Source organism: Galleria mellonella, unplaced genomic scaffold (assembly GCF_026898425.1).
Source record: "Galleria mellonella isolate WM207_F2 unplaced genomic scaffold, CSIRO_AGI_GalMel_v1 utg312, whole genome shotgun sequence".
In the NCBI taxonomy this organism is placed as follows: Eukaryota; Metazoa; Arthropoda; class Insecta; order Lepidoptera; family Pyralidae; genus Galleria; species Galleria mellonella.
The window spans coordinates 6985380-7010065 of NW_026442074.1; the positions used below are offsets into that span (position 1 = coordinate 6985380).

General features: G+C 31.4%; 1 protein-coding gene across 3 annotated transcripts in view; it reads left to right on the forward strand.

Moving 5' to 3' along the window:
• LOC113510927 (TWiK family of potassium channels protein 9-like) overlaps positions 1–24686 on the forward strand; it is a 403012-nt gene that overhangs the window by 250996 nt on the left and 127330 nt on the right. For 2 of the 3 annotated variants that reach the window (XM_052895843.1, XM_052895842.1), the window contains one exon: positions 7901–7942. The exons of the other annotated variant lie outside the window; for it this stretch is intronic. The gene's annotated coding sequence lies outside the window, so the exon portion shown is untranslated. The remainder of the gene's footprint in view (positions 1–7900; positions 7943–24686) is intronic. 3 annotated transcript variants of the gene reach the window in all.

The following is a 24686-nucleotide window of genomic DNA, read 5'->3' on the forward strand; positions in this document are numbered from 1 at the left end:
CATCGAATATCAACTGGTAAATTCCAAAAGTAGTTTGACTGTATGTTTTGTTTTACGAGATCTACACCGATTTTAATAATTTTTGCTGTGTTATTCTATAGTCAATTTTGTCCTAATGACAGTCGGTTTTTTTTTTGTTATATTTTTATTGCACTTGAAAAAAAAAGATACAGCGATTAGTTTTAGTTTATATTATTAGTTTAACAACTTGCTGGCAAGAGTGGGCTTATCTCTCTAAGAGATCTCTTCCAGACAACCCAGTGCAGTGAGAGAAAAAATGATTAACGGGATTATTGCAGGAAAAGTACAAAAAAAAGATATACACATGATTTTTGTAGAACAGAAGTTGAAATTATGATGATTCCTTGTCGTTAACCTTTTAACTGAGTTTATTACGACTGTAGTCACTGTTTTTTTTTTTTGTGGAAAAAGGTCTGAAATTTAAAAGTTTATTCTTTAGATATTTGCAATTAATTATTTCAGTATAAATGGATAAGTTGCATAACAGAAACATTCTATCGCGTGCATTACTATTTGTAGTCGTACAATAAGTCGATCTGGTTGTAAATGCAAATTTTAATAGGAAGTGTACTTTCTAGTTATTTATTTAGTATTCTTACTATATATATAGTAAGAATACTAAATAAAGAGGGTTGCTCGTGAGTTGTGACATTTAAAAGTACTTTTTGATGCCTGCATTTCGGTACCTTAAGGTCGATCTATCGAAAAACTGGATTTTTTAATGTAGTAAATTATTTAAAAATCTGAAGTTCTTTTATGAATGACATCAATGATGATGATATCAGGTGTTACTATCCAATGGGTTTAACCAATAATTATCATGCTTCGCAGGTATTGGTTGCTTTGGCAACCGCAGTTACGCTTTGGTGATGTTTTAAGAGGAACACTGCTGCCCATCCATTAAATATTAAGTTTCCTTAGTTGCCTCTTACGATACTCATGGGGAAAGAAGGGGTGGCCTATTCTATGTTAGGACTATATTGTATCAATACTCACCATGAACTTACCAAATATATTTTATCTGAGGGTGACTTTGTACAAAAGTCGTATGCTTAGGTACCTCTATCCCATTCGTGTTTCAACCGTAAAGCAGTCATGTTTGCATATCTGTGTTTTAGTTTGAAGGGTGGGATATGGCAATGAATTTACAAGGTACAGAGGAATAACACCTTAGTCCTCAGGAATGGCAACACGTGGGGGTACCATGGTTGAAACAGTATACTCTGTTATGTCCATGGTACTGCTCATGTCTATAGGCGACGGTTATCACTTTCCTTCAGGTAGGCCATCAGCTTGTTAGCCATTCTAAGCTGCATAAAAAAAGTAACTCGAATTTATTTATTGAGTACAATTTATCATAAATTATTGATTGGCATACAACATTCAGGCGTATCGTATTATGATGGTAATCGATTGTCTCCGGGTTATCAGATTGGTAATGGGAAATATGGCGTCACGACACGTATCTAATTTGTTTTTATTGGTGAGACGCATCGAACTTTACTGTTCGTTTTATATAAAAAAAGAAGTCAAGAGAATCAAAGCATTTAAATACATAATATGGCAATTTTTGGAATAGATTTTTGTATATACGAGTATAATATAATTAATATTATATTTTATCTTTATGGATAGGAATAAATAGGGGGTATTACTAATAATTCTACAAATTTTATAAATGTAAAATCTTGTAAAGGTTATTGTAAAGATTATTTGTTTCACACATAGATTTGAATTTAAAATTTGTTTTACCTTTAACTCGGTTATTCTAATTCATGCGAGCAAAACCACGTGTTATAAATAGTTTATATTTACAAACTGTATTTATTTATACATCGAATATTATAGTATAGTAGGTAGGTATTATAGTAGGTAGGTAGTATAGTAGGTAGCATTATATAGTTTACATTTACTATTAGTAAGTGGATATAAACTCTTATTATTACCATTACAAAAGTATTAATGTGGAAAAATAACATACCCGTAGCCATAGTGTTGCCGATAAGCTAGGAAAAATATTGTTTGAAATTCGACCACAAGCGATACTAGTAAAGAGAATTTGTTGTGTATTTACATTGTTGCAGTTTTTTATTTTATCTATCTCTTCGGAATACAGATGTCGGCAAACGTACACAAACATATAAGTATAAAAATATTCTTTACAATAATATTATGTTGAGAATTGAAAATGCTTACATTGTTATTTGCAGGAGCATCTTTTGATAACAATGTATAAAGTCTCCTCAATGTAACACTTTCTTTAGATCTCAGAGTTAACCCGTCGAATGCCGTTAAACATCGAGCTGCATAGAGCTCGAAAGTTGGACAATTAAATTCACAGTTGCGGTCGTTTCGTCCCGAAGACTGGCCAAATGTAATGTAAGCTGGCTCTGATTTAATGGCCTCGAATTATATTGGTATATATAATTTAAGTATTAAGTAAACAAGCACATTTTGTTGTACTAAAGACAACTACAATCTTGAATACATATGTACTTCGATCAACAAGAAAATGTTCCATAGACATATTACATTGAAAATTTTTGAATTAAGAACGCGGAATCGCGTAACTATTAGTAGATATTTTTTAGATTTTTCATCATTCTTTTTCCACTGTCCTTGTCACCACAGAGTTGGAGTTCACCCACATTTTCTGGGTGCGTTGCACACTGCCACTGTCCGTGCATTTTGTGGATTCTTATCTCGAACATCTGGGCTGGAACACTGGAATGGAACGAGCTCTCTTCTTCAATTTTCTTATAATATAATATGGGTTTTTTTAAAAACCTTATAAGACAGGCAATGTAAAAACAACTTCTCTCGTTTTGCAGGTATTCATGAGTAACTGTAGCTGCTTACATTCAGACGGCCTAACTGATCATTTGCCTCTCTAACAATAAAAAACCTTTGACGAATTTTGTGCTTAATAAAATAAAATGCTACCTTTAATTATTAAAAGATTAACGTGGGACCAATACGGGAATAAACATTTTTGATAAACAAGAAAAATTGTGAAAATATGTATATTAAAAACAGCAAGTTTACTGTACTACGTTGGCAAGTGCGCAAAATTGTCATATGCTTATGTATTTAATAGTAGCATATTTTTATTTATAGATTTTTTAATAGTTCTGGGTTGCGTAACTGACAAAGTGAGCCGTCCTCGCTATTAAATACAGGCGTATTAGTAACATGTAGAAAAGATTATCTAAATCTAGAGCACTAAAGATATCTCTCAAGCCATACCATACCATGACTGATCTACAAGGTGATCGAGTAAGGGGATGCACAAAATATCTCAATACAAGTGCACTAGTTCATGTTTTAACCGCTTATGTGAATATTAGGAAAATATAGCTGTTTGTTTTAAACAAACAAGAAAATTTTCAGTCAGTCTAAATAATAAAGGCTTAATTCTTAAAAAATAAAATTTTCATATTATTATTTTTAAATATCTAGACACAACGAGTTTGTATTCGTAGCCTTTAATAACATAGCTGAATATGAATGGCCATTACAATTTGTTCCGGTAATAAGAAGATAAAAAGTAAAGAGTAATGTGCCATTTTTCAATATTTGTCATATAATTTGATTATATTATTAAAGATTGATATAAATAAAGATTATAAAGTACGTACAATATTGTAAATGTTGGTATATATAGGTATATTTTTATAATAATATCACATATAATCATATCATTCTCAATGAATACAGGGACAATGTGGCCTATGAATGCGATCAACCGAAAAGAGAATGTTTTACTCAGAATGATTGTCTGCACTATGCCGGCTCACTGAGTCACAAACTTTTATCTTTACATTTTTACGTATTAAATAACACTAGCGACCCGCCCCGATTCGCACGGGTAGACAGCTAACACATCTTTTATTTTATTTAAAAAATAAAATATAGCTCATGTTTCTCCTTGATATTGAATAATTCTATAGATAAAAAAAACTTTAAAATCGGTTAAGTCTATTTTTTTTTTTCAATATTTTGTTTGTCTATCCATTACAAACAAAAAATTAAATTATTAATTTTTTAGTTTATAAAAATTATTTTTTAATCTGGCATGACTAATGACAGTGATTATTATTACAACATTATTTTTTTTTATACAACTTAGAATGGATGAACCTGATGGAAAGTGGTAACCGTCGCCTATAGACATGAGCAGTACCATGGACGTAACAGAGTATACTGTTTCGCCCATGATACCCCCCATGCGTTGCTATTCCTGAGGACTCAGATGTTATTCCTCTGTACCCAGTAAATTCACGCCATATCTCAACCTTCAAACCGAAACACAGCCATGCAAACACAACTGCTTCACGGTTGGAATACGTAGTTATACTGTAATGATTGTATTAATTTTATTGATATATGGTTTTTACGAGTAAAGTGCTAGAATGTATTCTGAATGTGAGATATCATCGAGAATCTGAATTCTAAGCTTACAAGTAGCTCTCATAACCCAAAATACGTCTATAAATTGAGTTAAACTATTAAGACCTGTGCAAATAATGGACACTTTGTTCTTACACAACATTTCTATTTGTATAAACTATGTGCGACCTGAAATGTTGGCGGTTTTCTCGTTGAATTTAAAATCTCGAGTTGACTGCAATACCATAAAGATGATTTCTTTTGTCAAAATGTGCAAGCCCTTAATATTATGGTAGTGAACAAAGTCACAAACAGATGTTAGTATAAAATATTTATGAATATTTTTCATAGTACAACGACTTTATTGCTTTTTTCTTCGGTGGCTTTATATTTACTTCTACGGAATACGTAATCCAATTCATTCTGTCCAAAACGTATTGTGTATTTCGAGTTTTTCCGTCTTCCCTCCAAGGAATCGGTCGCGAAAAAAATATTTTCTCGCTTGATATTATACAGAATTTCTTTTCTTTACTTTATTCATATTAGAACGTTTATAATTTCGGTAGAGGCGCACCCACGATCTATTTACGAACATAATAAATATTACAAATTTCCCCTAAAGATTTTTTCCTGGAAGGAACTATTTATTGGAATACCTTTATGTCCTTATTTTTTTATAGTATTTTTTCATCTTACGTCAAAAGGCGTGATTGAACAACAATATTGGTTCAAAGTATTTATATATAATATGTAATAGAATTGAGTATTTTGTTCTAAAGAAAACAAAAGTGACTTAAATTGTGACTAACTTAATTTTGATTAGTACTAATTTTTTTTTTATGTGCAAAGCCGATAAATGAGCATGCAGCCCACCCGATGGCAAGTGATTACTGCAGCCCATGGACACTAATGACACCAAGGAAGTTGCCAATGCAATGCCGGCCCTTCTTTTCTCGAAGGTCCCCATGTCTTATTTATTATAAAATTCCACTGCTGGTAATTTCTTCCACATTTTTAGAGAACGTGGCAGGAAACGACGGGTGAAATGTACAAAAATGACATATTTAAAATCTAATCTAGATGAAATTAAATTTAAAAGAAATTATTTTAAATTAAACACTGATGAACGACGAGATATTACATAGACGTATTAGATTTGTATTATTTGATTTAAAAAAGCGAAATCGTGTATTTAGAGAATTGGTTTCTCAAAAAAACACAACAGAAATGAGATTTTTGTTTTTTCAATCGATTTAAAAAATGTAGGAAGTCCTTAAAAAAATATGAAGTTCTCAAACCAGTTGTATTTTTTATGTTTGTTACCTCATAATTCTGTCAGTTGTAATCCGATTTGAAAAAATATTTTTCTGTTTCAAAGGATATACTTACGGATTAGTTCTGTAGGAATATTATCAAAATTGGTTTAGTAGTTTAGTTTTTAAATTAAAATAATTGAGTTATACCGCAACTGAAGTCGGTATTTCCTATGAAACACAATGTTAATTATTTTATTAAAAAAACATAACATTTAAGGTTTTCTATATCTCGATATGTTCATAAAAAAGTAAGCTGTTTGTTTTTCGTAATACGATGAATATTTAACATTATCAGTACATTATAATTCTCGAAATTGTAACAACCCTAGTTGATTTTCAACTTTAAATAAAATAGCATAACCGTTTATACGATTTTGTATAATTATTATAATCAAACTTTATATTTTTCAACTACTTACAATGTCACAAACCATTAACTGAAGGCGTGTTCCAAATAGACCTCTTAAATGAAAAATATAATGACTGTTTTATACGTTTTGTTTACAACAACAGCGAATACAACCACACCGTTAAAAAGCCTATAACACTTAAGGAAAACTCTCTTAATGAAAACATTAAAAAATCTAAGCATGAAATTTTGCAGGGCACAGTGTGTACCGAATAGGGTTGTCATATGCTATTTTTGATTTTTACCCAAATATTAAATATTTTTTCTCCAAAATGACATGATTTCGTTCAATTTTAACCATATACAGATTTTTACTGATTTTCAGTACGTTTTGTCATATAATAAAAAAATAAAAAAAGTGAATAAAGATATCTAATGGTTAACTTCTCTTATCCTCCTTTTTTACCATCACATTATCCACATTCCCATAAGACCATTTCACTTGTCTCCAAAAAAATTTGTACAAAAATTTAATTTTCAATGTTTTTATCCAAAATACCGAAAAAATGCCCAATATAGCAGCGGTAGTATAAATACATATTTTGTACAAAGTAATTTTTGCCAAGAGCGGACTTTCGGCACCGCAGTGAAGGACCGACAAAATTATGAGTCCTAACGCGGCTGCAGTGACATCGGCCTTAATCCCCTGGTTTACGATCTTCTGCGACATGCTGTATTGTATTATACTGAGTTTCTAGTGTTCCGTACATAAAGACGGTAATATAAAGTTATTTGAAATGTTATTATTGTACGTATAAGTGGTTAATAGCGTTAGTTTGATACAAACTGATAGATACGTGAATATGTATAACTTTGTAATCATTATATTAATAAAAATATTTACCTATTTTATATTGAATAAGATTCTGGTTTTTTATATGGCAAATCGTTAGTGAAGCTTTTTGCGTAAGTCAAAATTTGGTACTTTACAGGAGTTCCGGAACTATTCGGGGCCCTTAATCTTAAGTGGCTCATCCGCTCAAGATTAAAAGTCTTGAATGGTCATGAAACTAGTCGAGCTTTTTCAACCAAATTACACAAAAATAAAACGAGTAAATATTATTATACTTTAAAATATAATGAGTACTTACAAAACTTTTAGTAATGACACTTTACAGGAGAGCAAAAAAATGTAGTAAAATGTCTAAGTCTTTTTGTTTCTATTGTATATATATTTTTAAAAATAAGATTCAATGCAAGACAGTTGTTCAAAATAAAAATTTCTAATAAGTTCAGATAGTTTGCGTTTCTCTTAATAATGTAATCGAATCAAAACATAAATATTGCAAAAAAATTACTTACGCACTTTTACAACTTCACTGGCAAAATGTCAACCAAATATGTTCACTACACTGTGTGTATAATATCTATGAGGATATATATGGCCATAAATTATATTTTTTTCATAATTTGTACACGTAGAAAGTAGCGGATTCATTTTCAGTTTTTTCCTTCACATGAAAATTTATTTTACTGGCCTTTAATATGTTTTTAAAGGTACAGTTATCATATCTAATTAATTTTTTTTAATTAAAAAAATCCACATTTTTATTTTATACAGGAACATTAAATTAACGTAGTCAGTGTAAATTCTCTGTTATAAAACCGTGTTCACAGTGAAACTGTGTCATAAACTTCTACCTTATTCCTATCTTCACGTACTTCAAGTCGCGTGCTTTTATTAAAGAACTCGTATAATTTTTTTTGTGAAATGCTGCTTTAAGATATCACAATATGTCTTATGCATATTTTTTGTTGTTGTCAGGAACGCTTGTGTCTGGCTGGATTCCAACGTACGAGTACAAAGGTAAAAAAGAAACAATCTCTTTGATATATAATAGCACAGTATTGTACAGGTCAGTTTTAATGGGATGAAAATGGAATGATAACTCCGCTTGCGCTATCGGTATACGCCAGTGGTGCACCAGTAAGGGGTAACAGGTGATGATGAAAGTTGGTCAGATGGTCCATTGTAACAATTTAGTAAGAATTAACCATAATGGTTTCCAGCGTTGGGGGGGGGGGGAGGGCTGACATGGGTCAGCAGTGAACAGAATAACTCAATACATAGATATCAGATATTACCCATATCTAATTGGTTGATGTCGATTAGTAAGATTTAACACGGTATTTTGACATAACTTATTAAACATAAAAGAGTCGTGTGTCAAAAAAGACCTAATAACGGTCAACTGTCGTGTTTCATAGTGCATGAAAGTCTCAAATATAGGATTAATAATATAATAGATACATAAAATAAATATAATGACGATTTTTTACTATCAGTCACCGATGACGTGTTTATAATATCATACCATAGACATTGGTTTATGTGCGCATGTCTCAAAAAGGGCTATTTATAATTTTATTTAAGTATCATGATAATAAATAATTATAAAATCAATTAAAATATAAATTATTGTTCTCTATACATTACAAGAATAATTTATTACAAAATTCGGTATAATAACAATTTTAATACTTTATTATATTTAAAGTAGTTACTTTGATTTTTATTAATAAATGTAAGTATACATTTTGACACAAAATGTTTAAGAAAATTAATATAATTTAAAATCAGTATCTAACACGTGCGTAATGTGACAGAGTTTGTGAGCTCGATCATAGAGTGTTCTATTTGTATGGTCGTATCTGCGCATCGCCGGATGATGGAATCAATTCCCAGATTAGTTCGTTGGGTGATAATGGCAAATAGCTCGGTAGTCTTATTTATGAGCACGGCTCAGTGCGTGACACATCCCTGAGCCGTGCTCATGAATAAGAGTTCCTATCGAGTTCGAAACTAGTCGGACAACCCACGAGTTAAATATGTAAGTAAATTTGATATAAATAATAATATATAATGCAAAATTTTTTTTATTGGATGATAATGGACTCACTCCATAATGGAAACTTCTTTTTTGGTTCTTATGTTAAAATTATAGGTAATTATAAAAAATCTTCAAAATAGTGTTTTTTTTTTAAAGAATGATAATAGAATGGTAACCCTGTTAACGGTATACAGATCATCAGTAAGGGATGATAGCTGAGAATGAAAAGGCAGGTCAGTTAGCCCACCATGATGAATACGCTTGGAATTCAGCACAATGGTTTCCAGGGGAGATCACGTAGAGGTCGACCTGACGGGGTATATTGCTAGCAATGAGATTAGTAATCCGTATTACTAATAATTCCTTCCTCCTACTATTAAATATTAGCCCGTTGAAGAGTTTTTCAAGAGACATTCTATCTAAATATTAATGGTCTGAGTGTTCGATTTATGAGATTTTAATTGGAGAACTTTACGGATCGCAGGGCACGTAACGAGCGATTCTGATTTTTATCATAAGACAATTTTAGCTTTGAAAAGATTCAAATTTTATTTCCTCTTTTCACCAATGTTTCTACTACCATTCCTTCTGATATTATTTACAGGTAATTTATTTGCCTTTACTACGATGACAGTGGTTAGTCTTTAGAAGGGTAATAAAAAGGACCTTCTCTATTTATACTCGTATTTTTAATTTTCTGTATTTTTAGTTCTTACCAATGTTATAAATTTGAAAGTGAGTTGTTTGTTTGTTACCTCTTGGCGTCTTAACAGCTTAATTATTTAATATAAAATTAAACATTCAGGTAGTATATGGGATGGAAAAGAAATAGGCTACTTTTCATTTCGGTTAGTAAACATATTCTGATCACACAGATAAAGTCGCGGGTAAATACTCGTATTAGTACTAGTACTTATATAATTTTGTTTAAAAAAAAATATGAATTTTTGCAATGACGGGGTATTACTGAGAATGAATTTAAGTTATTGGCTTATATCGACGAATTAACCGGGTATTAAGTACGATTGCTTCAAGGGAAGCTATCCTGAAGGGATATTGCTAGCAATGGGTCTACTATGCCCCCTTGCTAATAATGTATTCTTCTTAGTAATCATCACGATGACTAACCTCTAACGCTAATCAATAAATAGTATTAATTCTTTATAAGTTTTTGACTAAATGGCGCTGTATGGCACACAGCGCAAAGAAAATAAAGTCGGTTTAGATAATTGACTAAACGGGAAATATGTTAACACTGCAATCTCAACTTTCCACTAGCCTGCCAAGTGTGTAGCTTATGGCTATATCCTAACGACATTATAGAAGTGATTTATATAGTGCAGTAAACTTGTATAGATTTTATGTGGCGCCTATACAAATGCAATATATTATTTCAATGTCATGTTATTGCAAAAAATTTGGAGCATTTATACATTTACGAAATGAGGGGAAAAGACTTAACTCTTCAATAGTGTACACTCATAATTACATTATTCTTATTTTAAAATCGATAAAGCGCACCAATAAAAGATGAGATGTTTGTATAGGGGCACTATATTCGAAATACAATATTTGAAATTAAAACGCGGAACTGTAATAAGCGGGGTTCCCTCCGCAAAAAATATGAGTATAAAGAAACAATTGGTTTAAAACCAATTGTTTTTTTATACTCATATTTTTGCCAGCATACCACCAGCTGCAATACATACACATACACACACACACACACACACACACACACACACACACACACACACACATACACACACGTAGACGCACACGCACACGCACAAACAAACACACACACACACACACACACACACACATATATATATATATATATATATATATATATATATATATATATATATATATATATATATATATATATATATAATTAAGAAAGTACTTATTTTGGTAACTGTTTAAAACGAATAATTAATTACCTTATTTGTTAGATATACAAAATGAATTCGAAGCTATAAGCATCCTTCCATGTTCTAATAAATTTGCATATATATATTTGTCAAAGAAACATACATTGAAAAAGGTCAAATTATTTTGAGTGTTCGTAGTAAGACGGTAACAATAAGTACCACACAATCACATGGATTCACAGGAAAGGAAAAGGAAGGTCACAGATTAAGAATAAGGTTTTTCTTTGTTCTAGTGAAACTGAATTACAAGCATTTTTGAATAGTAATATTTTTTATAATTCTCAAGCTAGGATACCCTGTGTTATGTGAAACCAGGCAACCAACATCTGGAAAACAATCCAGGACACTCAGAAAAGTTCATTCTCTAAATTGGTATCATCGGGCTTCGGACCGGAAACCTTATTTACGTAAAGCAGCCTACCTTAATGACTTTTCAAATTATGTAAATTAATTACGATTTGAATGGTTCTATTTTTCTACACATCTGTCCTACTATTACCGTAGCCAATTGCTTGGGTACCTCTGTTCCATTCGTGTTTCAACCGTAAAGCAGTTGTGTTTGCATGGCTGTGTTTCGCTTTGAAGGGTTCCCATCTTTAACCAAAAAAAAACTTTACTATTACTACAATCATTTTTTTTTATACAACTTAGAATGGCAAACAAGCTGACGGCCCACCTGATGGAAAGTGGTAACCGTCGCCTATAGACATAAGCAGTACCATGGACATGACAGAGTATACTGTTTCGCCCATGCGTTGCCATTCCTGAGGACTCAGATGTTATTCCTCTGTACCCTGTAAATTCACGCCATATCCTACCCTTCAAACCGAAACACAGCCATGCAAACACAACTGCTTCACGGTAGAAACACGAATGGGACAGAGGTACCCAAGCAATCGACTTTTGTACAAAGTCTCCCTCTTGTAGAATTTGATATTTACGAGTAGTCTTAACAGTTTATAATTAGTACTACTGGGGTCATATACTGCATTGTTATTCCCGTAGTTAGAATATTTAGTACTAAATTTAAATTATAACTGGTCTAGTAGGTAATAGAGTTCACTTAATTCTGTTAATTATAGTTCATAGCAATAAACGGTTGTTGCATATTATAATAGACATTTCATATTTATCTATTCCGGCTTCTGTTTTAGTTTATGGCCTTTGACTGTCCCATTAGCGGTTTTAGTCGTGAGCTTTTTTATTTATTTTACTCTTATATTAAAATTTATTTTTTTACTCTTGTTTAAATTTATTTCGGATATATAACTATATATATAATATATAACTATCGGAAATTCAATAGAGACCCAGCCCAGATTGGTACGGATAGATAGAAGTTTAGAAAATAATATATATATATTGTAGATTTGTTATAGGTGAAATTTTTTTGAAATTGGTTAAATAGTTTTTGGATTTATCCATTACAAATTATGCCTGTAACTACTAATAAACTGTTAGTTTATCTCATATTGGGTTTGCAGGAAGAAATCTATTTCAGAAATAAGCTTGCCCTTGTGTAATTTTATGTTTGTTTTTTCTGATACTAGTCCATTTTGTGTACAATAAAGATAATATAAGAATATAAACGTTTGATCGTTTGTTTGTTTATGTTCTTATATATAATCAATTTTTTTCTCTTTATAGTACTAGTATAAGTGTAATATATATTACTAAACTTATTTCTATATTTTTTAAAATATAGTATTAGCGTTTGAATTTTAGACTTTCTTCCACATTTATTACAAACTTTATATAGTTAGTAGGTATCCGATTAATACAGGAGTAAACCTTATTAAATAAAAAATAGATTCTTAACTTCTGAGGATATCTCTTTATGGTCATTTGAGAAGTTCAATAAATTATAAATTATAATTCTATCCCGATCAATTCACATATGATGGTCACGCAGACGAAATTGCGGGTAATATAATTAGTCAGATATAAAATTCCTGTTTATATTTTAATTTTTGAGTAGGAATATGATTCACACTTATTTATATAATAGCTTTTACCCGCGACTTTGTTCATGTGACCGAGATATATTTATTGATCGAAATTAAAAATAGCCTACATTCTTTTCCATCCCAATTAGTACGTGTATACTAAATTTCATAGTGATTGGTTATGCTGTTAAGGCGCGATAATATAACAAACTAACTCACTGTCACATTTATTAGTAAGGATTATTTCAAATTTCTTTCAATTATAATGTGATATGAACATTTTGCCATTTAAATTAAGGTTTTATTTTGACTATACGGAGTCAAAATAAATCCACACGATAGACGTAGGTACACGTGTAATGAAATGAATAATGGAAGGACTGGGCCTTATATTGGATTTAGTGAGGTTTCCTGGGTATTGAATTGGTAAAAGGAAAAATACACGGAGTTTATCTCTCAATGCATACAGCATTGATTATGTTTACGGGTCCCGTGAATAACCCCATTGTTTTGCCATTTATTCAAATTTGTCATTAGATAATCAATATTTGATTTGATATTCGTAAGTAAGTGAAGATGACAAAGTAATAAGAACAAATAAACTGGAATATTATTATAGTAAAACTGAAATTAATTGTAAAACATTTTTATGAATAGGGAGGTTACCCCTTTAAAAAATATGTTAAATTTCTAACAAAACTATTTAAGCTATTGAACTGTTGCCATTTTCCTTTGCACTAAAGTCTCAATTTTTCAAATTGGAAAAATGTGTAGCAATTCTTAGATTTTATTCACATTTTTTGTTTCATGCATTTTCAGAACATATGCAGGCACTGTATGCCTGTTTCAGAGATTCTATTTCAGTTAATTCTTTTTTAATAATCATTCAAAATTTCAAAATATTAAGTATCAGGGATTAGATAGATCCTAAAGGACAATTTCCGTCATAAAAATTAGGATATTAAAGTCTAAGTATTTCGGAATAAAATCATAGATACTTACTCGTAGTATAGCCAATTTTCAAGACTTCCGATAAATTTTACCAGCAAGGAATACAATATTACTATAAAATTACTGCAGGGAATTTAGTGTCTTATGAAAACCTAGCATATGTTAGTTTTCGCACGCGACTTTGTTCACGTAACTGTAATGTATTGATTGATCGGGATAAAAAAAATTCCTTTTTCATTTAACATTCTATCATCGTCATTATCGTATCTATCGTTAACTGTCCTTTGATGAATACAGGCCTTGCTCTTGGGAGGATTTTGCCAGTAGTTACCTCACTTGGCAGGATTAATAACCATAGTGCCTTTAAGGTAAGGTTTTAAGGAGGTTGCTGCCGCCCATTTTTCAACAGTTCAATTTCCTTAGTCGCCTATTATGATTGTTACGAGTTAACAAATAAACTTATTTTAAATAAGTATATGAGTATTATTATCTCCTGTAGGAATATTAATTAAGTAAATACGACCCAAAAAATAACGACTATTTGCTGATCCAAATTTTTTTTCATGCAATTTAGAATGGCAAATAAGGTGACAGCCTATCTGATGAATTATGGTGACCGTCGCTTATGACATGAACAGTAACCATTTCTGAGGATTAGGTCGTTATTTATTTATTTACTCTTTATTGCACCACTCAAAGAATAATACAAAACAATTATTCTTTTAAAAATAGAACATATATTACCATTTTTTGGCGTTGCTTGTAATAAATTATTATATTTTTGGTAACTTAAGCACACATTGAGTCACGTAAGTCTACGTATGATTTATGATACAAAATTGACACAAGAATAAGAAAGATAAGCTGTTTTTAGCAAAGCGTTTGTAGGAAGATCCTTTACTTATATTACGTGAATCAATGTAGCGTATAAAAACACTATTATTATACTATAGTATATTTTCCTGACAGTGTGCTTCATCTGTTTATTTTTAAAAACTTTCGAGTCATTCAAAGAATTTTCATAAAGTAAAATGTCTCTGTTACAAATAGGTATTTTATCACTTTAAAGACGAGGCATTCCTATAAAATTTCATCAAAATTCCTTAGTTAAAATGGCATGAAATAATAAATTAATAAATTTTACAAATTGTGACGGTATTTCTCACGGTACAGAGACATTGTATATTGAATCCCTCTTATTTCGGTTGTTGAACTCCTTTTTTGGTTCTTGTGTTAAAATAATAGGTATTTAGGTATAAAAAATTCTTACAATAGTGTTTTTTTTTAAGAATGATAATGGAATGGTAACCCCGCTAACGGTATACGCTGGCAGATTACCCGTTAGGGATGATAGGTGAAAATGAAAAAGCAGGTCAGTTCAGCTCATCGTGATGAATACATCTGGAATTCACCACGAAAATTTCCAGAGGGAACCACGTGGAAGTCTACCTGACAGGGTATATTGCTAGCAATGGGACTGGTAGCCCACATTACTAACAATCCCTTCCTCCTCTAAATAGTGTTAGCATCAAATGATCACTCAACCATAGATGAAGTCATGAATATTTATTTATTTATTTATAACATATTTTTGGTGAGTTTTACAGTTTTTACCAATACACTCACTAAAAATTAAAAAAAACACATTATTATAATACAATATTGAAATAATAATAATAATAAAAATCTAATTATTTTATATAAAATAAATATTAAAAATGCATTTCTGCGTAATTTGTTACCGCTCTGCGAAACTCTGTGGCAGTACAGTGAACAGACGTAGCGCCCTCGTGACTGGCGCTTGATCAGCATGAAATGTCCTGTTGCGTGGTAGGGCAAATATTCCGTGATTACGGTCACGCTTGCTGATGTCTGGGACAGACATGCTTATGAGATTCAATACAAACGCATTGTACTTTATTCCTCTAAGTATACTGTAGAAGTATTCTAGCAGAGAAACAAGTCGCCTTACCTTTAGGGAATTATATCCTACCATACCCAACAAAAAAGTACTAGGATACCCATACTGTTTACGGTACAACAATATAGCTAGTTATATTTAACACAAACACGAATTGTAAGACTCCCATCGCCATAAAATTCAACATTATATTTAAATGGACTTTATGGCTTAGAAAGTACAGTCCTTAGGCTGCCATTAATATTGTGATGTTATTTTCCTGTGTTCTAAAATGTAATATTTTTTTACATCTTTTTTATACTTTTTTATACTAATACTATTATTTATCGAGATTTTTTTCGTGTGATTGGGATATGGTTGACCGAGATAAATAGTCTATATTCATCTTTATTTCAAATACATTAAACTTTATGTTAAATTCCAAACGATTTAAGGTGTCAATAAATAAAGTTACTTTCACATGTATACTATTAATTTTTTGCTTTAAATACTAATGCGCTCAAATATTTGATACATATATGTATAAGTATATGTATATGTATATGCATATGCATATGTATATATATATATGTATATGTATATGTATATGTATATGTATATGTATATGTATATGTATATGTATATGTATATGTATATGTATATGTATATGTATATGTATATGTATATGTATATGTATATGTATATGTATATGTATATGTATATGTATATGTATATGTATATGTATATGTATATATGATACGTTTTAATTTAATTCATGTGAGGAAAGCTGTGGGATAGTTGTAAGTTATAAATTTTTTCATATCTTTTGTATAAGATTCCAATGTTATTGAATTACTATATGAAAGGATTTTAAAAGCTATTAATTATAAAAAGAATCACTAAAATCGGTACACAAAAATAGATATATTTATAAAGACTTTGTAATTTTTGATGTCGTTTGAAAAAGGTACGCTTTCTTACCACGACATATAGAAAAAAACTCACGATACAACAAAATAAATACAACGAACTCAACTTATATCCCATAGAAAATGATGGGAGTTGAACGAATTTCACAAACTCAGTACCGAGGGAGTCGTCCGAACTAGGCATGGGTAATATCAGTACCGCTCTGATATCTAGGGGTATATATTGGATTCCTCTGGATATTGATGGCGGAGAAAGGTGATTATCAAATTCGAATACTGAACTAGCTATTGATCGCGGTTTAGCATGCGGTGTCGTATTCCCTTATAAGGTGAAATTTTCAAAAATACTTTCTCAGCTGATTTTTACATTATAAAGTAAATCTACCACATTTTAGCTTTCCACACTTAGTAGTTTTGTCAGTGTTGATAATCAGTCAAGCTATTTTATAAATATAAATAAATAAGTTCTTACAAAAATTTATATATCAATATATAGATATGGTAACTACAATATATACTAGATATTGCTATATATTATCCACCCCTAATCCGAACGAACCATCTGGAAATTCGGACCCAGCAAGATAAAGTTTCTCCAAGTGGCCTCCCGTTATTTTAATGGGACATCATTGCTTGTTTATGGTGAAAATCGTCAAGTGAATTGCCCCTCTGAGAATGGTCTAGTATGTTATTTAAATTGGATAACATAAATTTGATTTTTAGTTTTTTCATCGTTTGCACATTGTGTGTTATATAAATAACCTGATAACAGTTATTTGGGCAGTTGTAATATATAAATCTTAAGGTTTAGTTAAGTATGTACTCGTTATTTGTTATGGTAATAATCTAAGGTTTGAGATTCATGGTTCACCTAAGATTTTATATTACAACTAGCAAGATTTTTTAAATTAAATTGAAATCGCTACTATTAATAGTTAAATAGTAACAAAATATGTTTGTTATTTAAATATGAGTCAGTTTGTACTAAATTTTAATATAAAAACGACTTGCAATATGAACACATGAGGTGTTTCGTAAATTCCTTACCTTGAAAATATTTGAATTTAAAATACTAAGTCATAAAAAAGTCGAATTGTAAATCTCATTGTCTTAGAAGTTGTTTAAAAGTAATATTTTTAAAAGTTATTTCAAGTCTGAAGAAAAAATATATAAAAAAAAAAATTCTGAGTTATTTTCGGCCTGAATCATTGGAAATTTATATTAAGATTGAAATCGTTACATTCACGAAACTGGTAGAATTATTACCTCAATACCAAAGGTGCGAAGCCAAAGATCTGGAGCGTAATACCTTTGTGGGCTGATGATTGATGGTGAACCCTTGGAGTACCCACAAATGATTTATGTAAAACTGGTGTAGAATTACACGCTTTGGTGCCATAAATTTATTGTTGACCTCTGGTTTAACGACGGATAGTTTATTGGATAAGTAATAGGAGGGGAATCATAAAGATGGAGATTTAGTGTTCATTAAAATTATCTTCCGTTATAATAATGGTTAGTTACTTTCAAGCGATTACACTGGTTTGAAAGTCTACTTTGAATAATGAGTTAAAATATATTATATATACTAGATATTATGTCTTTATTACTCGTCAAAATATAGAAGCGATATTTTTGAACAAAATTAATATGCATTACAATAGAACTCTCACGAACCTAATTCATAAATGTAAAAGATTAATCATTAATAAATCTTTTGCTTAATAATCGCTTGCCCAGCGTGGTAACTTATGGGCATAAACTCTCCAATGAAAAGGATGAATAATGTGTGGCCACCAGTATGGAAAGCGGAGGATTGCAAATGTTGAAAGGCATTAGGGAAGTACTATATCCAGCAGAGAACAAATACAGGTTAAAATGATGATGATGATGGAATCTTTCTGTCATAGCAAACACATTATACAGATTATTTTAGTTTATCAAGAAATGTAAATTAAAACTAATTAATTAGAAGATAATTCATAGAAATGAATTATGAAAGATGAAAACTATCTTATTTGGGCAGTAAGAACTAGAAGAGAGATAAAGATGATGTTACTTTTTTAGAAATAAGATGGAAAAATAATATATACAATGATAGAATTTTACAATTTTTAATCGAAAATGTAGTACGAGTATGTAAGATATCACTTGCCGTATGGTCCCAGTTATAGAATGAATCAGAACCACCCCTTTACTGTATCGTAAGTGATGTCTAAGAGAACTTAATGGTCGAGGAATGGGCAGCAGCGTCCTTATTAAAACATCATCAAAAGGACGACTACGGTTGCCAACCCGCCTGGCAATAATGTAAAAACTACCGGCAAAACTCTCATTATTAGGAAGGTCTATGTTCAGCAGTGGAAAATTAACAGCTTTATTTGATAATAATGAGGAAAAGTTTACTGTTATCTAATCTTGACTTTTTATTTTGTATCCACACACAAATTTTCTAATTTTATTCGGCAATCTAAAAGTAAAATGCAGATGACTGCACACTGCCACCAAGGTAATAGGATTTGGAATTTGGACGATAGTTTTAAAAACGCAGCCGGATTTCAAACTGAATGTTTTCAAAGCATATTTTAAATCGGAGTCACGGTAACTTTGTTGAATTTGTTCCTTTTAATTTAACTATAATATAAAATTGCTCTATTTGACTGTAGTAGGAAGTATGCGGCATTAGTCTTCTTTCTACTTTATGGGGCCCATTACGTAAACTAAAATGTAAATTTCTCGAAATTTGTATAAATGCACGTAGTACGTACGTGTAATATTTCAATATGACAATAACTGTGATTTTCGTTCAACGTATGTCTTTGTATTGCTCTATGGAATTAGCTAAAATTTACTCTAGCAAAGTATAATTGATAATGTAGTAATCTGTTGTTAATTTAAATAAATATTATTTTTTAATACAATTATAATGATCATCACGAATTCCGTTGACTTGACTTTATAAGAACCTTTTAACATTTCTCGGAAGAACCTGCTTTGATTTTATATTAAGTATATAACTTCTTGAAAATCATCTCTTAGCTTTGTTAATTTTTATTGCGTAGATATCTTATGATATTAAGTACTTTAATATTACAGTTCCACGATATGTAAGTAACCGGAAAACGGCTTTGTTTCTATAGTAACAGGCAATAGTTTTCTACAGTATTAACTTATTATACAGTATTAATAGAGGTAATGGGATGGCGAGGGATGGGCAGCAGCATCCCTCTTAAAACATCTCTAAAAACCTAACTGCGGTTACCAACCCGCCTACCAGGCATGGCAACTACTGGCAAAACTCCCCTTATGGCAAAGGCTTATGCTCAGCAGTGGACAGTTAGCTGAAATAATAATAATAAAAATAGAGGTAAAGTGGGGTTTTCAGAGTCTCACTCGTGTTTTTGCAGCTGTGCTTATTCTAGTTTGAAGGGTGGGATATGGCAGTAAAATTATATAATATCGTAGTTCTTAGTCGTGTCAATGTGTGCAGCATACCACGTGTACCACCATGTAATCTGAGGTGATCATAGTGCTGTTCATATCTATAGGCAACTTTTACTACTTTCCATTAGGTGGGCCGTCAGCTTGTTTGTCATTCTAAATATTATAAACAATCCTAATAATTTAGAAATCACTTTAATTTTTCATCTCCATCCTAAGTATTATATTCGTATCATAAGCAAATTCATTTTCACACCTAAAGAAATAAAAATTATTTGCTGAATATGTAAGAGCATCACTTCAGAACGGCTGCACCTACTTGGCTAATTTTACTTTTTTTTTTGGAAAGGGACAAGGTTTGAATGAACGATTCAAAATGAATGTAACAAAATGTTTAAAAATCGTACGTAGAAGTGAAAATTTTGAATTAAAGAAATCGGAAGATTTAATCTCATTTTCTGCACTACTACATACGTGCGAATCAGTGTGTATTTTATAACATTATTCTTAATAATAATATAAATATGACAGTGAGTTTGTTTGTTACCTTAAAGCACCTTAACGGTTTAAACAATCGCTATTAAAATATTGGATGGAAAAAGAAATAGGTTACATTTTATTCTGGTTAGTAAACATATACCGGTCACGCGGACGAAGTCAGGGCTAAAAGCTTAAGGATACAATTATTGGTATCAGATATTTCACTATTTATATGACATTAATAAATTTATTCAATAACAATAATACGGCACAAAAGATATCTCTCAATTCAGTTATAATATGTAATATTAAATGTACATTACTTATTGTTTATTACGCAGTAATAGTCTTGCCTTAATTCTACGGACCCAAACGACCTCAATCTTCTAGTTGTACTGCAAACAATTTGCAGTTCAGTGGCTCCCAACAAAATCCTATTATGCAAATATGTCAAAGCTGCTTGTATTGATCGGGGGCCGATATTGGCTTTTGATTCGCAAACAAATGCCGCCTCCTGTTTTTAAACGAGGATTGAATGAACGGTGCTGAGAATACACACGACTATAGTTGGGTATGTTGTTTTGTCCCTTACATTCTTTCTTGTATTGGAATATATTACACTATCAAATATAGGGTGAAATAAAAACCAAGAGATTTCTATAATATTTATTTCATCATCATAAAATCAGCCTTTAACTGTCTACTGCTGAACATAACCTCTCACCCCCCCCTTGGGGGGTTTTGCCAGTAGTTACCACGTTTGGCAGAAGGATTGGCAACAGCAGTTAGGCTTTGGAGATGTTTAAGAGGGACGCTGCTGCCCATCCCTCGTCCTCCTTTAGTCGCCTCTTACCACGGGAAAGGAAGGGGTGGCCTATTCTATGACGGCACCACACGGCAAAATATTTATACTTTAGTATACACAATAATAATACATAAAAAATGACACATATAAACAAATGTGCAAAGGCTAATTTAACTTTAAAAGAGTTCTCTTCCAGCAAATCCAAAATGGAAAGAAGCATTAGTGTCAGCGGGTAGAGCGGTGTACAATATTGTGACAATTTTTAAACATACAGAAATAAACTTAAGTTTATACATAACTAATTATATCATATTTAATCGTATATACACTCACGTATATACATACATACATAAACATAAATATATATTAACACACAAACACACACATACATACACATAAATAATGACATAATACTAACAAATATATAACCTCCTTCGAACGTAGGATGAAAAAGAAGTTAGTGAGCCGGCATAGTGCGGCCAACCGTTGAGAATAAAACATTCTCTGTTCGGTTTATCGCATTCATGTATCATATTGTCCTTATGCTCGCTCAGAATAGTGCGGTTATGATGAAAAAAAAATTGATTTCTTTTCACTATGAAAGTAAAAAGATTACAAAAAAAAAACCTTGTATTCATGACTCTGCTAAGCGTGGCAACTATTAGCAATATCGCCTTTATGGGGGAGCCCTATGTCCAACAGTGGACAATTAACGGCTAACATAATAAAAAAAATCATGATTAACAAATATGAATATATGTAATCGAAAGTTTAATGTATACTTTAGAGAATTCTGTAAGTTGTAAGATATTTGCAGCAAAACTGATATAGCATACCAACTTTTTTGTCAAGTCAAAGATTTCATTTTGGAAATGTATTGGGTAATCAATAACACGACAAAATGTACTTTCTTTGTTATTGCAGTAATGTCGACGACCTTTATATAGTCTTTGGGTTTCATATAAAAGTATCTACATAGGACAGTGTTCAGTTGTAAATCAAGCTAGAATACGTTGGGATTCTCAAAAGGATTTGATTAACTATTGGAGATCGAATAGTTTGTTTAGTTTTTTACTTTTATCTTATACTAGTTTCACATTCACTTTCACATTTATAATATTAAATAAGGATTAACTTGGCTACAACTTTGTTTATATGAATTAAGACAAAAAGTGTAATACATTTTCAATCGACATCAAACCTCAAATCGTTAGTAATTTTTTTATGTTTGTTACCTTATAACTATGGAAGTTGTAAACCGATTTGGATTTTTTTTTAATTTGAAAGTATATAATTATTCTCATAAAAAAATTGTCAAAATCGGTTCAGTAGTTTAGTTTTTTAATCAAAATAACTAGTTTTCCACAATTGATGTCGATTCTTTTTGTGGAACACAATTTAATCATAATTAATACAAGCTGTGATCTGTTTATACAAATACATATTAATAATACACACAACATATAAGTTGTTGTTGTTGTTTCCATTGTTTCTGCCTACCCTAATGGGAGACAGGCGTGACAGATATGGATGTATGTATGTATGTACAATATATAAGTATAATACACATACATTTATCAAATTAAGTATATATATATCTATTTAACTCTATTTGTCAAACTCCCAATTTTACACATGAACTTAAGTATCCTAAACTAACAAAGACGTATGTCAAATCAGCCCTTGATCCTTTAATCAAGAGTGAATATCAAGTTTCAATACTACTGCTTTTAAAGCTAAATTAAAGATGTGGCCTAAACACAGAAAAGAGCAATTCAGATATTATTAAATAATATGTTAAAACAATATTTTTATAGTTTATACACGTATAACAATATTGTTTTTATTATGGTTATAAGTAAAATTCCAAACTTGTTCCAAGATATCAATATATATTGGCGAGGAATCAGTGACGGATAATTTTTGAGCATGAAATCATGCCAGTCGGCCTATCATGGAGAATTTATCATCAACTATGCCGGCTAAATCAACAGTCAATAATGATGAGTTTCAGGGGTATTTTTTTTTTACAACACAGGGGCAAACGAGCATGCGGCTCACCTGATGGTAAGTGACTACCGCCGCCCATGGTCACCCACAACACCTACGGCATTGCAGGTGTGCTGCCGGCCTTTTAAAAAGGAATATGCTCTTTTCTTGAAGGTTATGTTGTCGTACCGGTTCAGAAATACTGTTGCTGGAAGTCGATTCCAAAGAGTGGATCCGCGTGGATGCTGACTTGAGAGTCTATAAACCCCTCCCCTATATGAGAATTATGGTTGTATTAAGGTTTCTTCAGAGTCGGCAACATGAATGGGACATATTATGTACTAGTATTGTAGGCCTCCGTAGGCTACTGATGTGGCAAACAAGCATACGGCCCACCTGATAGTAAGCGGTTAAGACTGTTTGTTTGTCAATCAAAGGCTTGTTTATCATTTTCGTCATCATTATATCAGCCATTAACTATCAATTGCTGAACATAGGGTTCCTCCCAAGAGTTCTTGTTTCAACCGTGAAGCAGTTGTGTTTGCATGGCTGTGTTTCGGTTTGAAGGGTGGGATATGGCGTGAATTTACAGAATACAGAGGAATAACACCTGAGTCCTCAGGAATGGCAACGCATGGGGGGTATCATGGGCGATACAGTATACTTTGTTATGTCCACGGTACTGCTCATGTCTACAGGCGACGGTTACCACTTTTCATCAGGTGGGCCGTCAGCTTGTTTACCATTCTAAGTTGTATAAAAAAATAAAATAAAAAAAGAGGGATTTTTTTGTAGTTACTACTTTTAACAGGCGGGTTGGCTGGCAGACTTGCCAAAATAAAAAAAAAAATAAAAACAATTAATAAACAAAAAGTAATCAGTCTCAAAACATATATCAGAACCCAAATTTCGCGACAAGTATTTTAGTGGTGTCTGGCGATGAAAACCAAATTCAGTCTAGTCTAACGAAGCAAGATAAATTTATATAATCAATTTGATCAATCTATGCTATGTGTGTTGACCTTTAATCAGTCCATCAAATAGCATGGTACAACCGTAGAGAAACACGTGTACCTAATTGATTCATTACCTAGTTTACATGTGTACATACGACAATCTTGAACGACGTAGATACGGCGTAACCGGAAAATCAAAAGATCACTTGAACCATGAAGTCACAATGGCTTCGCAGAAATTCCTATTTGACGCAATTATATGCGTACACGTCATAAGATCTTTGAGTATTATTACAAATATATACAGTTGACATTGAATACTTCATTAAGCTGTATATTCAATTTCGAAGCTACTTCAAAAGGGAGGAATTTCAAAACTCGTCTTT